General features: G+C 52.4%; 1 protein-coding gene across 1 annotated transcript in view; it reads right to left on the minus strand.

The window, feature by feature from the left end:
* Positions 1 to 15501, minus strand: part of Dlgap4 (DLG associated protein 4) — a 147260-nt gene that overhangs the window by 87307 nt on the left and 44452 nt on the right. Inside the window, exon 2 of the mRNA XM_050150807.1 lies at positions 8006 to 8190. The gene's annotated coding sequence lies outside the window, so the exon portion shown is untranslated. The remainder of the gene's footprint in view (positions 1 to 8005; positions 8191 to 15501) is intronic.

The following is a 15501-nucleotide window of genomic DNA, read 5'->3' on the forward strand; positions in this document are numbered from 1 at the left end:
CAGCCTGGGCCAAATTTATCTGCCAATCCCCCAAAGAGCTGGTTCCAGCGTCTGTCTGGAAATGTCAGCCCGTGTGGTTGGAGGAATGCGAGGAGAGTTTTCCCCTAAATAGCAGGAAGCATATGGGAGGCGGATGGCGCCCGACGCCCCAACCTGCCAACTCTCGCTCAAGTGGAGCTAAAAGGGGCCCAGAAGGGTCTGGAATCCCTACCACCTCCCAGGGAGGGGGAGCTGGAGACGGAGACAGCAGCATCGACCAGGCAGAAAGTGGGTCCTGAGGGGCGGTGAGCAGGAGTGCCCGGCAGGGACCCTAAGGCTCCTTCTGCCAGCCACAACAATGAGTCACTGTTCACAGAGCACTGGCCACGTGCACGGGACTTAAATGGTCTCATTCGAACTTTACAACCAACTCTGAGAGGAACTGCTGCTAACCCTCTGTCGCAGATGAGGAAACTGAGGTTCAGAGCAAGCACACGGAACCTAGGCTGGTAAGGACCTCCCACGTCCTTAGTACGGTCATAGTACCCTACTGATTCTTCCAGGTTGCCGTTCGGCCACTACTCAAATATCTCCAGGGATAGGGAGCTCCCTACCACCCTACTTACTCCATCTGCGAAGAACCTCTTTATCTCCTAAAGGTTTTCCTGACCCAAGTTAGTGTCTCCTTCCCTGTCAGACCCAGAGCAGAACCTTCCATCTCTCAACAGAGACAGGCACCCAGGCTCCCGGAGGCCTCCGACTTTCCCTTCCTGCCTCCCACCATGCCCTCACGTGCTTGCCCGTTTGAGATCCCGTCAGCTCCCTCACCTACCTCTGCCTTGACCATGGTGAGGAAGAGGGAAGCCCAAGCCTTACTGAGGCCAGAGCTCCAATCTCAGCCAATGTCTCTGGTTCCTGTTTCCCTCCTGCTCTCCAGCCAAGCTCTCAGCTAGGAGGTCTGTGAACTCTCGGCAGAGCTCAGCTTTGTGATTCTCTTTCTGTCCTTCCTTCAGATTCCTAACAGAGTCTGCGGACACCCAGGTCCCATTAACTTGAAGCCTTGACCTGAAAGTGCAGGCCGCCACCTCTCCCTCTGGCCAGACTTTCAGGGGCCAGCCCTCAGTGTCCCGGGTCTTGTCAAGATTGGGGACTTAGTCCAATGACATAGTTTTCTGGCCCATAGTGGAGGAACCATGGAGTGAGCTACCCATCTCTGAAGGTATGCAAACAGTTGCTTAGTATCCTGGGAGACAGGTTCTGAGAGTGATAAATACAGGCTTCCTTGACAGGCCTTTAGGTCCCTGGTCTACTTTTCCACATGGGTGGTTGACCCAATTCCTGCAGACTGGCACACCCCTCTCCCACACTATCCTTCTGAGGGGCACTATGGTCTCTCCAGCATGAAACGCAAACACCTACTCTGTCATTCAAGGCCGCTGTGGTCTGGGCCTGAAGCTTCTTATTTGAAGGTTGTGCACCCACGCATGACCCTGGATTTCTGGCATGTGGCTATGATCTTCCCTCACTGTTGGCGCCTTGACCTCTTCTAGGAAACCTTCCTTGCTTCTAGGCTGGCCCTTGTGTTTCCTCTGCCCTCTGTGAACATTCTCTTAATTCCTCCCGATTCTACATACATCTTCTGTGGGCTCCCTTCTCTTCCTCCAAACCTGCTGACCCTAGAGGCCAGGACTGCTCCCTTTTGAGGGAGGCATCTCCTGAATGACACTGGAGCCTCAAAGGTCCCCACATTCTGACTCACAGTGCAAGGCTGCCCTAATGGGCTCTGACACTGAGGTCTGACTCAGGACCCTAGGGGAGGCTGCCCTTCTTTCTTCTGATTATTACAAAAATCACACATTAGGCTAGGAGCAGTAGTGCACACCTGTAATCCCAACACTTAAGAAGCTGAGACAGGTGCTGACCATGGTGGCACAGACTTTAATCCCAGCACATGGGAGAACAAGTCAGTTGGATCTCCAAGAGTTCGAGGCCAGTCTAGTACACAGGAAGAGTTCTAATACATCCTGTCTATGTAAAGAGACCCTACCTCAAAATGAATGAATGAATGAATAATAAATAAATGAAGGAGGAAGAGAAGGAGAAGGAGGAAGAGGAAGAAGAAGAAGAAGAAGAAGAAGAAGAAGAAGAAGAAGAAGAAGAAGAAGAAGAAGAAGAAGCAGAAGCAGCAGCAGAAGCAGAAGCAGCAGAAGCATCAGCAGCCTGGTCTACACAGTGAGACCCTACTTCAAAAAAACGTGAATCAACAAAAAAGTCACATTACCTTGGGGAATTCAGATATTATAAACGGAGAAACATGTAACCACAGGTAACAGTCTAAGGTGAGCATCAGTCTAAGGGGGCAGTGCATTGGTCTAGCTGGCCAATCAGAGCACCTAGCACCCCTAACAACAGTAACTGGTTGAGGGGTGGGCACATCTCAGAAGCTGACCAATCCACGTCATGACTTGGTTCTGGGAATTAAGGTTGAACTGCCTGAGAAGAATTCGCACTGACTCCTCCAGACAGACATCTCTGTGATAGCTGGAGAAACAGAGAGGAGCCACTGCTGAACAGTCAAGTCCTGGTGACAGAGCCCCTGGATCCAGCAGAGCCTGAATTTCACAGTTACAATCCCCCATCTCTACCCTGGTCACAAGGTGGAGGGGTTTTCTGTCACTTGTACTAAAAAGATCCTGATGAAATGAGTAAAAACAAAATTAGAGCCCACCCTCACTCCACCTTAGAGAACATCACTATGAATGGTTTGATGACTCCTTCCAGATCCAGACATGTCTCTGATTGGGAGATTGAATACATACATTTTTCTATAAGAATGGGGAAAAAATCAGTGGCTATCTAAGTAGGTACCCTGTTCCTCCCACCTTGGCCCTAGCCCTCAGAAAAGACTTGAAATCCAGGGATCCTGCAACAATGTATCATTTTTATTGTTTTTCTTCAGAACAGTGCCTCACTATGTAGCTCTGGCTGTCCTGGAACTCACTATGTAGATCAGGCTGACCTCAAACTCAGAGATCAATGTATCATTTTTTAAAAAAAACTACATTTATTTACTTGTGTGGGTGAGTTTCGTGTGTGTGTGTGTGTGTGTGTCTGTGTGAGTGTGTGCAGTGTGGAGGTCTGAACTCAGGTGGTCAGGGTTGCTGGAGAATGCCTTCACTCACTTAGCCATCCTGACAGCCCCCATGCTTACCCACCGTACCCACCTGCTTGTTTTTTTAATCTATTTTTCCCTCGACAATGTGCCTCGGACATGTTTCCATGTCAACAAGGAGAGATCTACAGTGCTGTCTCCACAGTACAGAGAATGCTGTCGGCTGCTGGACGGAATTTGTTTAACCATCTCTCACAGACAGGTAATTGGGTAGTTTCTAATTTATCACCACCATCAAGGAGGTGTGGTGGGGCTGAGGGTGCTTGTGAAATAAATGCTTATGCTTGCATGTGTTGGATCTCATGACAGAGAGCCCGCACCTCTTAAAAGTTTGCCTTCCTGAGCTGGAGTTTCTCTGCTTGAGATTTAAGGTTTTGGGCATCTAGAAGGCACTGCCTGTCTTCCCAGACAGGTTTAGTGGCAGCTCCAGGGCCAACATGTCTCTAACAGCAGCCTCTTTGGGGACAGTATTCACTGGTGAGGCAAGTTAGTAGGTCAAGGGGAGTGGACAAGGTTTGGGGTGGGGGTGTTGCTGATCTGGGCTTTGGCTGGCCCTGTGCACAGAGCTATGCTGTCCTCCTTGGGCCTCATGTCTGTGACCCAGGAAGAGGCTGGCAGGTGTGACGGGTACACAGCGGCCACGGCAGTGAACACCTGCGATACCACCCTGTCTGGATCTCAACACTCTCTGATGCTCTCCTTCTTTGCCACAGAAGGCAGGTGACTCGCCCAAGGTCATACAGCCAAGAAGGAATAGAAATGCGGCACAGCCCGATCTGATTTACCAATCCCTCAGGCCCACATGCACCAGGGGAAGCACGGGAACAGCTTCTAGAAATGAGCAAGCCTGATGAAAATGGCCTCATGTTACCCACGCTGGCTTATAACCTCTTTAAAAAAAAAAAAAGCTCCATCACACACTATGAAGTTCTTTCTGCAACAGTAAATTTAGATCCGGCCCCATTTCTAACCGCTGCAGCAGGCGCCACCGTACAGCTGCAGCAGGCAGATTTAACTAGTCCCCTGGTGATGGACAAGTGGCTTGTTCCCAATTGCCCGGCTACCACCAACACTACCCAGGGCGCCCCAGCAAGGCTGAGCTGTGTCCTGTAAGGCAGTCCCATGTCACAGTGTGGCCCTGCATGGTTAATCTACTCCACTGCACCGGTCCTGTCCCCTCTCACTCTACTTATGTGGGTGGCTGCGGTAACACCAAGCCATCCCCAAGCCCAGGTGTGTCAGGAGCCATTTCCCCCCAATCATTACAGGAACCATCACCCTAGGGGGTCTGCAGAGAACCCCTCACCCAATTAACTGTTAATCTTAGCGGAACCCGCCTCACATTCCAGCTATCCAGGGACCCAGGTGTGGCAACTTGTGACTTCTGGCCTAACCATCCGAAAGTAACCGAGCTACATGACCGGAACCACGCGGCCTGCGAGATCCTGTACCCTGCCCCCCATTCCTTACCATATATAAACTGTAACCCGTCCCTAATAAAGGGAGGCTTTGACAAATTTGCTTGGCCTCCTTCTTCTGTCTTAGCTCATTGCCTTCCAGGTAGCGCCCCTCCGAGACCCTGGAGTAACTTGATTGCGGGGTGGGTTACAACCCCTAGACTGAGTAGCCCACCCCAACGCAATCCACACAGGTGTGCTCTGGGAGGGGGTACTGGTGACTGCAACTGTTCTCAGTAAACCTCCTTGGAATGTACGGGTGTGTCTGCAGCTGGTGCCAAGACAGCCGGCAAGAGTGGGCTGCCAGCTTCAGGCCTTGGAGAGTCTTCTGCATGCCATGTTCTAGGACTGTCCCCAGACACAGCTGGACCTATTGCCCGGCCTTTGAGTGTGATTCTAGCTACATGCAGCTCAAACTCTTCAAGGGTCCTCAGCACTGGGTCCAGCTTGCTTCCATACAGAGTTCCCAGGAGTGGGTGGCTCAGTCACTCACCAGCACAGCCCTCAGCATCTCAAGCTAGTCGCTTCTCTCAAGGCTTCAGACTCTTCGTCTGCCCAGCAGGGCAACAATGCTATTTCTACAGGGTTGTTCTGAGCTCGACCAAGTAATAGATTCAGTACACAGTAGCCTGCAGGCAATGAGTTTAGAGAATGGGTCTGAGCCTGCCTCCTCGGAATGACCTCTTTTTACCTAAAGTGAACTTGACTCTTCCTCAGCCCCTTCCCAGCTATCCCTGAGGATGTTTTGCTCCTATCTGGAGCATTTGTTAAATGACCAAATGCCCTTCATTGGCCCTTGTCAGGGTCCTCGTCTCCCAGTTGCCCATGACCATAAGATACCTGCCTAGCTGCCCAAACCTCAAACATGCAAGAGATACAAACACTGCAGAGACACACAGAGGCCCCCGACCCTCGGGGGTAGCTTCTGACTCCTCGTCCTTGCTCTAGAGGCCCAAGTCACCTGTCTAGCCCTGGGTATATGCCAAGTAGCTTTCCCTTGGAAGCTTCCTTATGCCCCTTTCTTACAATAGATAAAATGAGAGAATCTGCGCAGATCTCCTAAGATAAAACAGTTCAGTTTTAGTCAGAGGTGTAGCTTGGTGATGGAGCTAGCAGGTACCAGGTCCTGGATTCCATCACAGCAAGATTAAATAAATAAACCAGGTGTGATGGTACCTGTCTGTAATCCCAGACACTGGAAGGCAGAGGCAGGTGGATCTCTATGAGTTTGACGCCAGCCTGATCTATACAGTGAGTTCCAGGTCAGTCAGGATCACATAGAAAAACCATGTCTCAAAATAAATAATTAAAACAATACATACATATATAAATAACATATTTTAAAAACAGAGGGAAATCTTAGCAAGGAGCCTGGGACTTAAGTGTCACTAGATGACAGGCATTATCGCTAAGCTTGCAGGCTTTTTTGGCACGTCACTGTGACACACACTACCACAAGGAAGACGCGCAAAAGGTTGAGTGTGGTAAATGACCGCCGGCCAAGGCTCTGCCACCCCCAGGCCCACGGTCAGAGCTCTGCTGCCCTCCAAGCCCCTCACGCCCTCCAGCTCACAGATCTGCTTTGACACAGACAGTGGATCTCTTCCCAGACTTCCATGGTACTGTTACTCCTGTCAGTAAGTGGACAAGACTCAATCAATCCATTGATCGGTGTGTGGCTGGTTCCCTGACCTCGATTCCCTGGGGACCTTGTCCTCTCAGCCGCCTCTGCCCAGGCACAGCGGTTCCCTGATGGCTTCCCAGTTCCTTAAATAACCAGCTTGTTAGCAAAATCGCAGCAGTAACACCTCCCTCGCGCCACCCCGGCCTCCATCTTTCCACGTGATGCTGACGGCTGCTCCCTCCGAGTGCCAAGGAATCCCTTCTCCGTCACTGGGCCACACACAAGGGGGACTGTGAGCAATGGCAGCTGTACCTCCAGAATCTGCCCTAGGAGGAGGCCTCGGAGCAGCGCTCATCAGAGCTAAGGCCTCTGTGAGCTGATGGGGAGTTGAGCGGAGATGCCAAAGAGTGCCAGGCATTCACCACAATGCCAGGCACCTAGTAAGTGCTCAAGAAATACCCATTGCCTCACAGGCTGGTCCTACCCCGCAACACACACTGTCCTCAGGGAGACCCGGCCGGCCTTGGGCAAACCCAGCACGTTTGCCACAGCACTGTCTGCTCTCAGACCACAATGTCCTCAACACTTCTGTGATGACAGCTTCTCAGCCAAATGCAACAGCTGTCTCTGGTTGATACAACAGACCAGGCCCAGGCCGGGGGAACCGAGCTGGGGTGGGGGCACTAATTAATGGGGCCCCTTTCACAGTTATTAGCAATAAGGCTGGCACCGCACAAATGTGCAGCGTCTGGTTCTCAGCGACACTCTATATCCATTATTGACACTGAACTTCACGGGTTTTTATATTATCCTCCATATTTGCATATTATGCATATTTACCAGTCTTTCCCCTTCTCATAACCATCTCATCAAGAAAGCTGGCAGCTGCTGGCAGATGGGAGAGTTGGAAGCACAAGGTCTGGGACCGTGAGGAGGGGCCACTGGAGCAGCTTTCTGGGACTCCAGAAGATTGATGGGTTCCTGGGTCATGCTGAAGTCTGGTGAGAAAGATCATCAGGGGTTCCCACTTCCCTCACTCCCTTCCTTGATCCTAGCCCCTGGGAAGCTGAGGCCACTTCAATCCAGGGTCCCGTACTGTAGGCAGAATGGTGGCTGGGGATCCTTGGGTTCCCTCACTTGTGAACTGGACTTATGCCAACAGAATTCTGGCAAAAGTAGGGTTGGGAGTCAGGGGAAGGTGTTCAAACACAAGGAGAGAAATGAGCCAGGTTATACTGTGGTTAGCATCATGTGGGGCTGAGGTGGCTGTCCCTGCTCTGTGAGAAGGAGGACAGAGGAACCAGGCTTGGTGAAGACAGTGTGGGTGGGGAGGGACAGTCAGAGACAGGGCTGGACCCAGCACCTCACTGTGAGTTTAGGCAGGTGGAGCTGGAGCAGGAGGAGTGCCTCTTTGTCAAGCAATGGTCTGCAGCGAGGCTCCCTGCTCCCCTTCCCCTCCTGAACCTGTGCTGAGCAGCTGCACCCAGGGGTACGGCACGTGAAATGTGTGGAGCTTGCTGTCCATCCCCAGCAAGGCTCTCCCTCACTGAGGCAGTGCCCTGGGAAATGGGTATCCTTACCTTGCCCACCTCCAGAGTTGTCAGGAGGACGGATACACCCAGCTGGTTAAACTGTAAATTGTGCCCAGACAGGGATGCTCTTGTGGAGGTCCCTCTGCCAGCTCGTGGGTGCTGGCAGTGGGAGGGCTGGGCATTTCCCAACAGTGGCAAGCACCATGGTGGGTGAGGTGCCCAGGACTGTGGCTGTACTTACCGACCAGGGATCTACGTGCACAGGAAAAAGGGTAGCTGGCAAGTATGCTGCAGATGCCACCTCAGAAGTGGGTGTGGGCCTGAGGACTGCCACACACATCCCTCCAGCACTCCATCAGAGGCATGAGTTGGACCCTGGTCACACAGGGGGACTACAGGGCTCCAGGCAGAGGGCGGCACCAGTGCCTGCGGGACACAGGAGAAATACTGATTAGCAGCCAGAAATGAGTGTTGCACCTTGACACCTTCAGACCAGCCCTTGGGAAGGGGCAAGTCAGCACAGTTGTCATAGAAACCCAAGTGTTTGTGTAACACTGTATTTTCCAGAGAACCCTGGCACCCCAGCTCATGGGAGGCCCACGTTGTTTTTAGAGGTAGATTTGCATGTCATGCATATTTACAATGCCTTTCCCACCGCCCACAGAACCCCGGCAGCAGCCAGCAGTGGGGAAGCTACATTCCCAAGTCCGTCCTCAGCTTGCTCCTCCCTCTTGCCCCTCCCCGCTCTCCTACCTCACGAGGGAAGTTAGGATAGGGTCCAAAGTCACCTACTGTGAGTTCAAATCTGTTTGGTCCCTCACTCATTGAGGGGACAATGTACAGGTGGTTTTCTCTTTCTGAGCCTCAGTTTCTCTTCTTGTTAAGAGTACTCTTCTGAGAGATGCTGGGAGGTCTCAGAAGATAATGCAGGCAGGATGCTGGCACAAGGTACCTCCTTGGGAAAGACCCTGGGAGGTGCTATTCTCCTGTTCCAGCAGCCTGAGTGCCTCCCTGTGAGATGGGGGGGGGATGCCAGGCATCTCCACCCCGCTTGCCTGAGCAGGCGTCTGTTCCCCTAAGCACTCTTTACCCGGGTGTGTTTTAATGGGAAATTCCACTGCACACCTACCCAGGAGGCAGCTAGCTGACCCTGAGGCCTCAGATGATGCCCCTCTGCCCTCTGCTCTCCCATCCTACAGGTCACAAAACTGAGACTGAGAGACCAAGGCAACATTGGCATGAGGGCCAGATCTGAGCAGCTAGACTGGGGTTTGGACTCAGTCCCTCCACCAAGTCCTGGGAGAAGACACAGGACACATCACGGGAAGAAACAGGAAAGGGCAGCTGACGTTGGGATATTCATTATCTGCCGAACCGCAGGCCCAAGAGTACCCACCCTCTCAAGCTCTCCCCAGGGTCTGCCCAGAAATGGCACCTCCCACAATCAGTTCCCACACTGTCTCATGTCCAACTGACTTCACTTCCTCCTTTTCAAAAGAAGAAACTGAGGCACACAGCATGGCAGGGTAGATGGGAGCGTCCTGAGGGGGTGTCTCCCAACCTCCTCAGAGCCCTGACACTCCTTTGCTAAGGAGCACAGACTGGTCACCAATGAGGCCAGGACGGCACTCTCTGACTCAGACTTCTGGTTCTAGGACAACGAAGCCCATCTCCCTAAGGAAGAACATTCCCAGCCAAGAAAAACCAGGCAGGACTGGCAAGGGTTTGGGAAGCTAGAAAGGAGATGTGGGACTCAAGAACATTCTCAATGAGAGGAGGAAAGCTCAGAAGTAGGCAATGAAAGACCTCCCGGTGCATTGTGGGGTGTGAAAATCCACGGCACACTCAGTGCCACAGCTGGGGAAGAAGCCATTCCCCCAAGTTATCACTTGGAGCCAGATTCACCCAGCATTACAGCTGAAGGCAGAGGTAACAGCAGAGGACCACCATGACCTGGAGGTCTCTAAACTCCCTTGGAGCTCCCAAGTTTGTCTGCTGAGGGAAGGCTGAAAGTTCCCCCATTTCCCCTTCTCTATGATGGGTAACGGGCCCTAGGCCCCTGCTGTCCAGGACACTGTTTAAGTCTTGGATGATCTACATAGAGGCGAAGATAAAAAAAAAAACAGTTCCATACAAAAGGTGTCACACTACCCAGGGCCACTGATGTAGGCTGCTACAGGTGACTTTGGCTTTGTAGAAACAGAAAGCAGAATTCTGGTCTTGGCTGCCGAGAGCCGTGGCGAGGATGAGCTGAGAGGAAGAAGCACTTTCTAGGGCAATGGAGAGGTTCTGAAATGGATTATGGCGATGGAGACACAGCTCTATGTATGAGCTAAAAGCCATCTAATGGGGCACTTTCAATTAGTGAAATATGGCACGTGAGTTACAGCTCAGTAGCTGTTAAAACCACTCAATCCTTTGGGAAAAAAACCAAACAGACAAACAAACAAACAAAAAGCCCAGAATTTGGTGGTCATCCATAATTTGAGAGCCTGTGGCCTCCTTGGGTTTCCACCGGGAAAACCCACAAATGTGCTTCCTAGAAGCCCTCTATCCCAGAGGTCTGTGTGCTTCTCGGAAGCCACCAGACGTCTGACAGGTTGGGCTCCCGCTGGCCCCAGGACCTCTTGGGATGTTCCTTTCCATTGCTGAACACACCATCCCTAGGCTCCATGTCTAGCATCATGGGTGCTGCTGCTCCTTCAGACTGGGATGCCACCAGAGTGAAGCAAGCTCACTTCACCCGCTGGCACCAGCACTCAGCATGGCACTTGACACCTGGTAGGCCCTTGCTAATTGAAATACTAAACCAGAATTACAAAGCCTAGAGTGCACACTTGGTTCTAGGGTGTGGCTCCATTCCCTTCTTAACCATGTGATCCTGAGGCGGCCATTTAAGTGTCAGTTCCGACACCTGGAGGGAGCCAGGGATTAGCAGGAATAACAGAGGTGAGAAGTTCTTCATGACGCATTTCTCGCACAGAACCCTGTCTCCCCAAAATCCCGTCTTTCCAGCAACCAATGCCCAAGTTCTGGTGTCACTCTTGACATCTCTTCCTTCCCACGTTCAGGCTGTGATGCTGCAGGGGACATACCTGCCCTTCAGCCACTGCCATGCACCGAGTAACCCCAGCTCCTGCCTGGGTTATGCGTGTTGGCTTTGGGCTCCTCATTTTTTTTACTTTTGGCTCCCAGCACAGAAGCCAGAGCTGCCAGGTTGGAATTCGAGTCAGATCTTACCCCTCCTCAGCTCTAAAACCTCCGGGGCGTCCCTTCACCTCAAGTAAAAACTGACAACCCTTCAATCACCACAGGCAGCCCTATCAGCTCCTTTCCAGCCTTCCCTCCCCACTTGTTCCCCGATCCAGAGCCGCTGACCTTCACGCTCTTCTGTAGACACACCAGGCGTGCACCTGCCTCAGGGCCTTTGCCTGTGCTCTCCCTTTTCCCAGCACACTGGTGGCCCAGACCCCTCAAGTCTTATTCTCTCACTTCCTTCATAACCCTTCTGGCACTGACTGCTTGAGTGAGTGAGCGAGCCAGGCCTCCATGCACACTGCAGGCAGTAGAGCCCCACAGAGATCATTTTTAACCAAAGATCAGAGGCTCAGTGTAAAACTCCAGCCTCTCAGTTATAAAGATGAGTTGACCCTGGGCAAGCTTCTTCAAAATTGTGTTTTGTTTTGACACAAGGTCTCATTGTGGAACTCTGATTGGCCTGGAACTTCCCTCGTGGAACAGGTTGGCCTTGAACGAGAAAAGATCTGCTTGCCTCTGCGCCCCTAATATTGGGCTTAAAGGTGTGGCCTGCCCAGTCTTCTTGGCAAATTTCTTAACTTCTCTGTGCCCCATTGCTGATATCTAAGGTGGAGGTGGTTTGAAGTCGCCCCTCAGGCAGCAGCTGTGAGGCTCAGGGGAATACAAGATGCTGCTTCTCCCTGACCATTCCACGGAAAATTCTTAGCGCCCAAGCTTGTGACTGGCCATTCTCTGCAGTGTCGTTACCACACAGGACCTCCCATGAGATGTGCCACCCTCATCCCAAGTCAGAGTTCTGTCCATTCATTCCCTGGGTCACAGACACAGCAGCTGGCACTGGAGCTGACCAACAAAGGTACCAGTTAGTAAGTTCACTGACCCACTGATGAGCTCCGTGTATCCCCTGCCTCCCTCTCAGGCGCCTGACATTTCTCTCCAGCCCACCTTGCCCCTCAGAGGTCCTAGGACAACTATGGGCCACCTTGTGGCCATCTCACACCCTATGTGAATAAAACCCTGCTTGGGATGACCTTCCCCAGACCCTAACCTCCTCCACCACCCTCTAACCTGGTCACCTTCCTAGGCTACCACCAAGTGACTAGGAGCTGGCCTGTCCCTTCTCGTCACCTCTCATCTTCTACATAAAACAACCCGTCCCTCTCCTGAAGACTCCTGCACGTCTTTCAAGTGATCCCGGCTCCTCGAGCCATCTTGCAGGACCACCATCTCCGCTCCAAGCACTGTTACTCTTGTGGCCCTGCTGCCTCCCTACATCCACATCTGTAAAAGGATCCTCCCAAGACATGAATGGCGTGGGGCTCCTGCCACAGCCGAAAGGCTACCTGTTCCTAGTTTAAAGGTTCATACAAGCTGCCCCCAGCTACCCAGAGCCCGCCCTCAGGGCAACCAATGACAGCTAAACCCTTCACTGGACATGATAATATGAACACTGACACAGAACCCATCCTTGGTCTCATGATTCTCACTCAAGAGCTAGACTGTGATAAAGAAGCCTGTGAGGTCACAGGGCTAAAGGAGGCACAGACGTAAGAAGGGACCCGTGGCACAGGGTGGAGGTGGAACTTGGCCAGGTAGAGGGCAGGATGCCAGGAACGGTCCACTCTAGCTGACTCCAAAGGTACCTGGAGGACCAAGTGAGACTTGGGACCTTCTCAAGCACAAACTCCAGAGCCACACATCCTGTGCTTAGATCCTAGTCCTGTGTGGTAGCTACTGACCTTGGGGTGGTGACCTTAGTGCTCCAATGTAAAAGGCGAACCCTGTGTACCTCTTCCCAAGATCTGAAATGAGAGCCACAGGAACCCCTGCACACCCATTCCTTCCTCTCAGCACGGTAGCTGCTTTGTCCTCCTCTCCCTTCCAGGGGACAAGCCCAGACCCTCCAGTATACTCTTCGGAGAGCACTGAGCTCTGTGTACACTATGCTTTGTCCTGGTCACACACCTGTGACAAAGCTTCACTTAGAAATAGGCAGAGTAGAAATTAATAACAATAACTAATAATAAAGTAGCATTATAACTATGCAATAATAAAAGGTATGCAAATGAACTCTCTCCCTCTCTCAAAATATCTCATTGTGCTGAGGTCTTGACAATCTCAGCACACAATTGGCGTGGCTAGGATGGCTGTGAAGAATTGTGAACGCCCACCAGTCAGCTGGCAGGCAGTGACACGTTTTGCCCAGAGGAGGTGCCACCGAGCCTTGGCTGCCATCCCCAGGCTCAGTGACTGGTGGGGTTTGGTTGTGTTTGTTCAGGATGCAATGGGCTGGCCAGAGCCCAGGACTGGGCCGAGAGGCCAGCCCCAGCTCAAAACTCTGTCCTTCCTTGCCCTGAGCCAGGCTTACCCACCGACTATGGCCCCAGCCCCACCCCCAGCAGCCATGAAAGCCTAGCACCACTACCCTTGATTCGAAGTAGCAGAGGCAGTTGCCCTGAGCTGGCTCTGGAAGTTGGTGCCAGGTGGGGAGGCTCCCCTCCGAGCGCCTAATCTGGACGCCAGTCATCTCTCACAGCTGCAGAGCAAGGCCTGTCAGCAGTCAGAGCAGATGCTGACACGTGTCACCATCCCAGAGGTCCCTGCTTCCTCTGCTACTCCTCACAGATCAGCAGGCTGCTGGTCACCCATTCTGCATGGGAGGGCAGTATGGCCTCAGGTTGCAAGCTGAGCAGAAGCAAACTCAGGTGAGTGACATTCAAGCCCCAGGACTCTACCCAGAGTTAGAAGTGTCCCCTATGATCAAATTCCCACTTTCCGTGGAAGCACATTTTCCATGAGTGGAGGACTGTGTGCAACAGAAATACCCTGATACACACTCTCCACACTGGGCTGCAGCACATAGGTTGTGGCTGCCCTCTTGCTGGCACCTCGACCTCAGACCCCATTGCCAGGGTGTTTACAATACACTAAACACACTGTTGCCTTGCTAGAAAGAGCCAAACCATGACCCACTGGCTGGGTTTCAAACCGGAAGCTATGCCACACCCTTAGCTGCTTGTCTACGGCCCAAGGTCACTCAAGAAACAACTGGTAGCCTTCTGCCCTGGGCCAGATGTGGTCAAGAGCCGGGCATGTTGGTCCTTGTTCTCATAGAACAGTGTGGTGGGGGCGTACCTTACAGTATTGTTGGAGACAAGCGTGTGTTCGGGAGGAGCCAGGGAAGACTGCAGCGGGCGGATCACAGCTGAGTGTCAGGGCCCTTCACACCATCACACCGAGCACTTTTATCTGTCCTCATCCATTTGTGCCTCACAGCCACCCCAGCCCCCGTGAAGCCTCATCCAATTCCTCAGGGCTCTGGCGCAAATACAGAGAACACGGTGCCCTGAACACAAACATTTGGGCTCCTACTCCGTAAGTGGCCCCAAACTGGGCCACAATGAGGACAAGATGAGTCAGGCAGTGTCCCTGGAACACCCAATCCCATGGGGGTGGCAGATACGTAAACAGACAACGCAGTCCTCAGGGATGGGTGGAAGCCCAAGGCTATGGGGCCAGCAGCTAGCCTGGGGGTGGGGAGTGTTCTGGACGGTTGGGAAAAGAGGGCTCTCTGCCCCTGGGCCCAGGAGGAGCCACAGGAAGCCACCAGGTAGGCAGGTGGGAAACAAACATTGAAAACACATGCCACGTTAGGAAACTCCTGCAAAGTGGGGAGCCAGTCTGTAGACTCCAGAGAACGAGGGGACCTGAGGAGATGGACTGGACAGGTCTGGAAAGACAGGCAGGGACTCAGTCATCCAGAAGGTCTTGTCCTGCCAGTCCAGAGACTATGGTCTTTTCCCCCAAGAGCAGTTGAGAGTCCAAGTACTTGATCAGTTTCCTGTGGAAAATGAGCACCCCACAGTTCAGTGGGGCAGACTTAAGGAGGTGGTGAGAACTCGGAGAATGAAGGCGCTCTATCTGGGGTCTGAGTGAAGAGACACTGGGTTCTAGAAGCCAGTCGGGGGCTGGGTGGACTGCTTGCCTAGACTACATGAAGTTCTGAATCCCTGGGATGCTCAGCTTTGCGTAAAATCAGGCAAGGTGGTTTATGTTCTAATCCATGCTGGAGGCAGAAGGATCAGAAGTTCAAGGTAATTCTCATCTTCGTGTCAAATTCAAGGCAGGCTGGGACACCTGATACTCTGCTTCAAACAACAAAAACAAGACAAAGAACTGGGGAGATGGTTTACAGTTCATGGCTGAGTCAGTGAAGAGCTTGTCATCAGAGATGAGGAGCATGAGCTCCCATGTAAAAGCTGGGCACTGCAGTGTGTCTGTTACCTCGGAGCTGTGTGCATGTGTGTATGTGTGCACGCGTGCATGTGTGCATATGAGAGAAAGAGAGAGAGCTGTGTGCATGCGTGTGTGTATGAGAGAGACAGAGAGAGAGAGAGAGAGAGAGAGAGAGAGAGAGAGAGAGAGAGGAGAGAGGAGAGAGAGAGAGAGAGAGAGAGAGAGAGAGAGAGAGAGAGAGAG

Source organism: Alexandromys fortis, unplaced genomic scaffold, assembly GCF_014885135.2.
Source record: "Alexandromys fortis isolate MF-2015 unplaced genomic scaffold, M_Fortis_MF-2015_v1.1 scaffold_27, whole genome shotgun sequence".
NCBI lineage: Eukaryota > Metazoa > Chordata > Mammalia > Rodentia > Cricetidae > Alexandromys > Alexandromys fortis.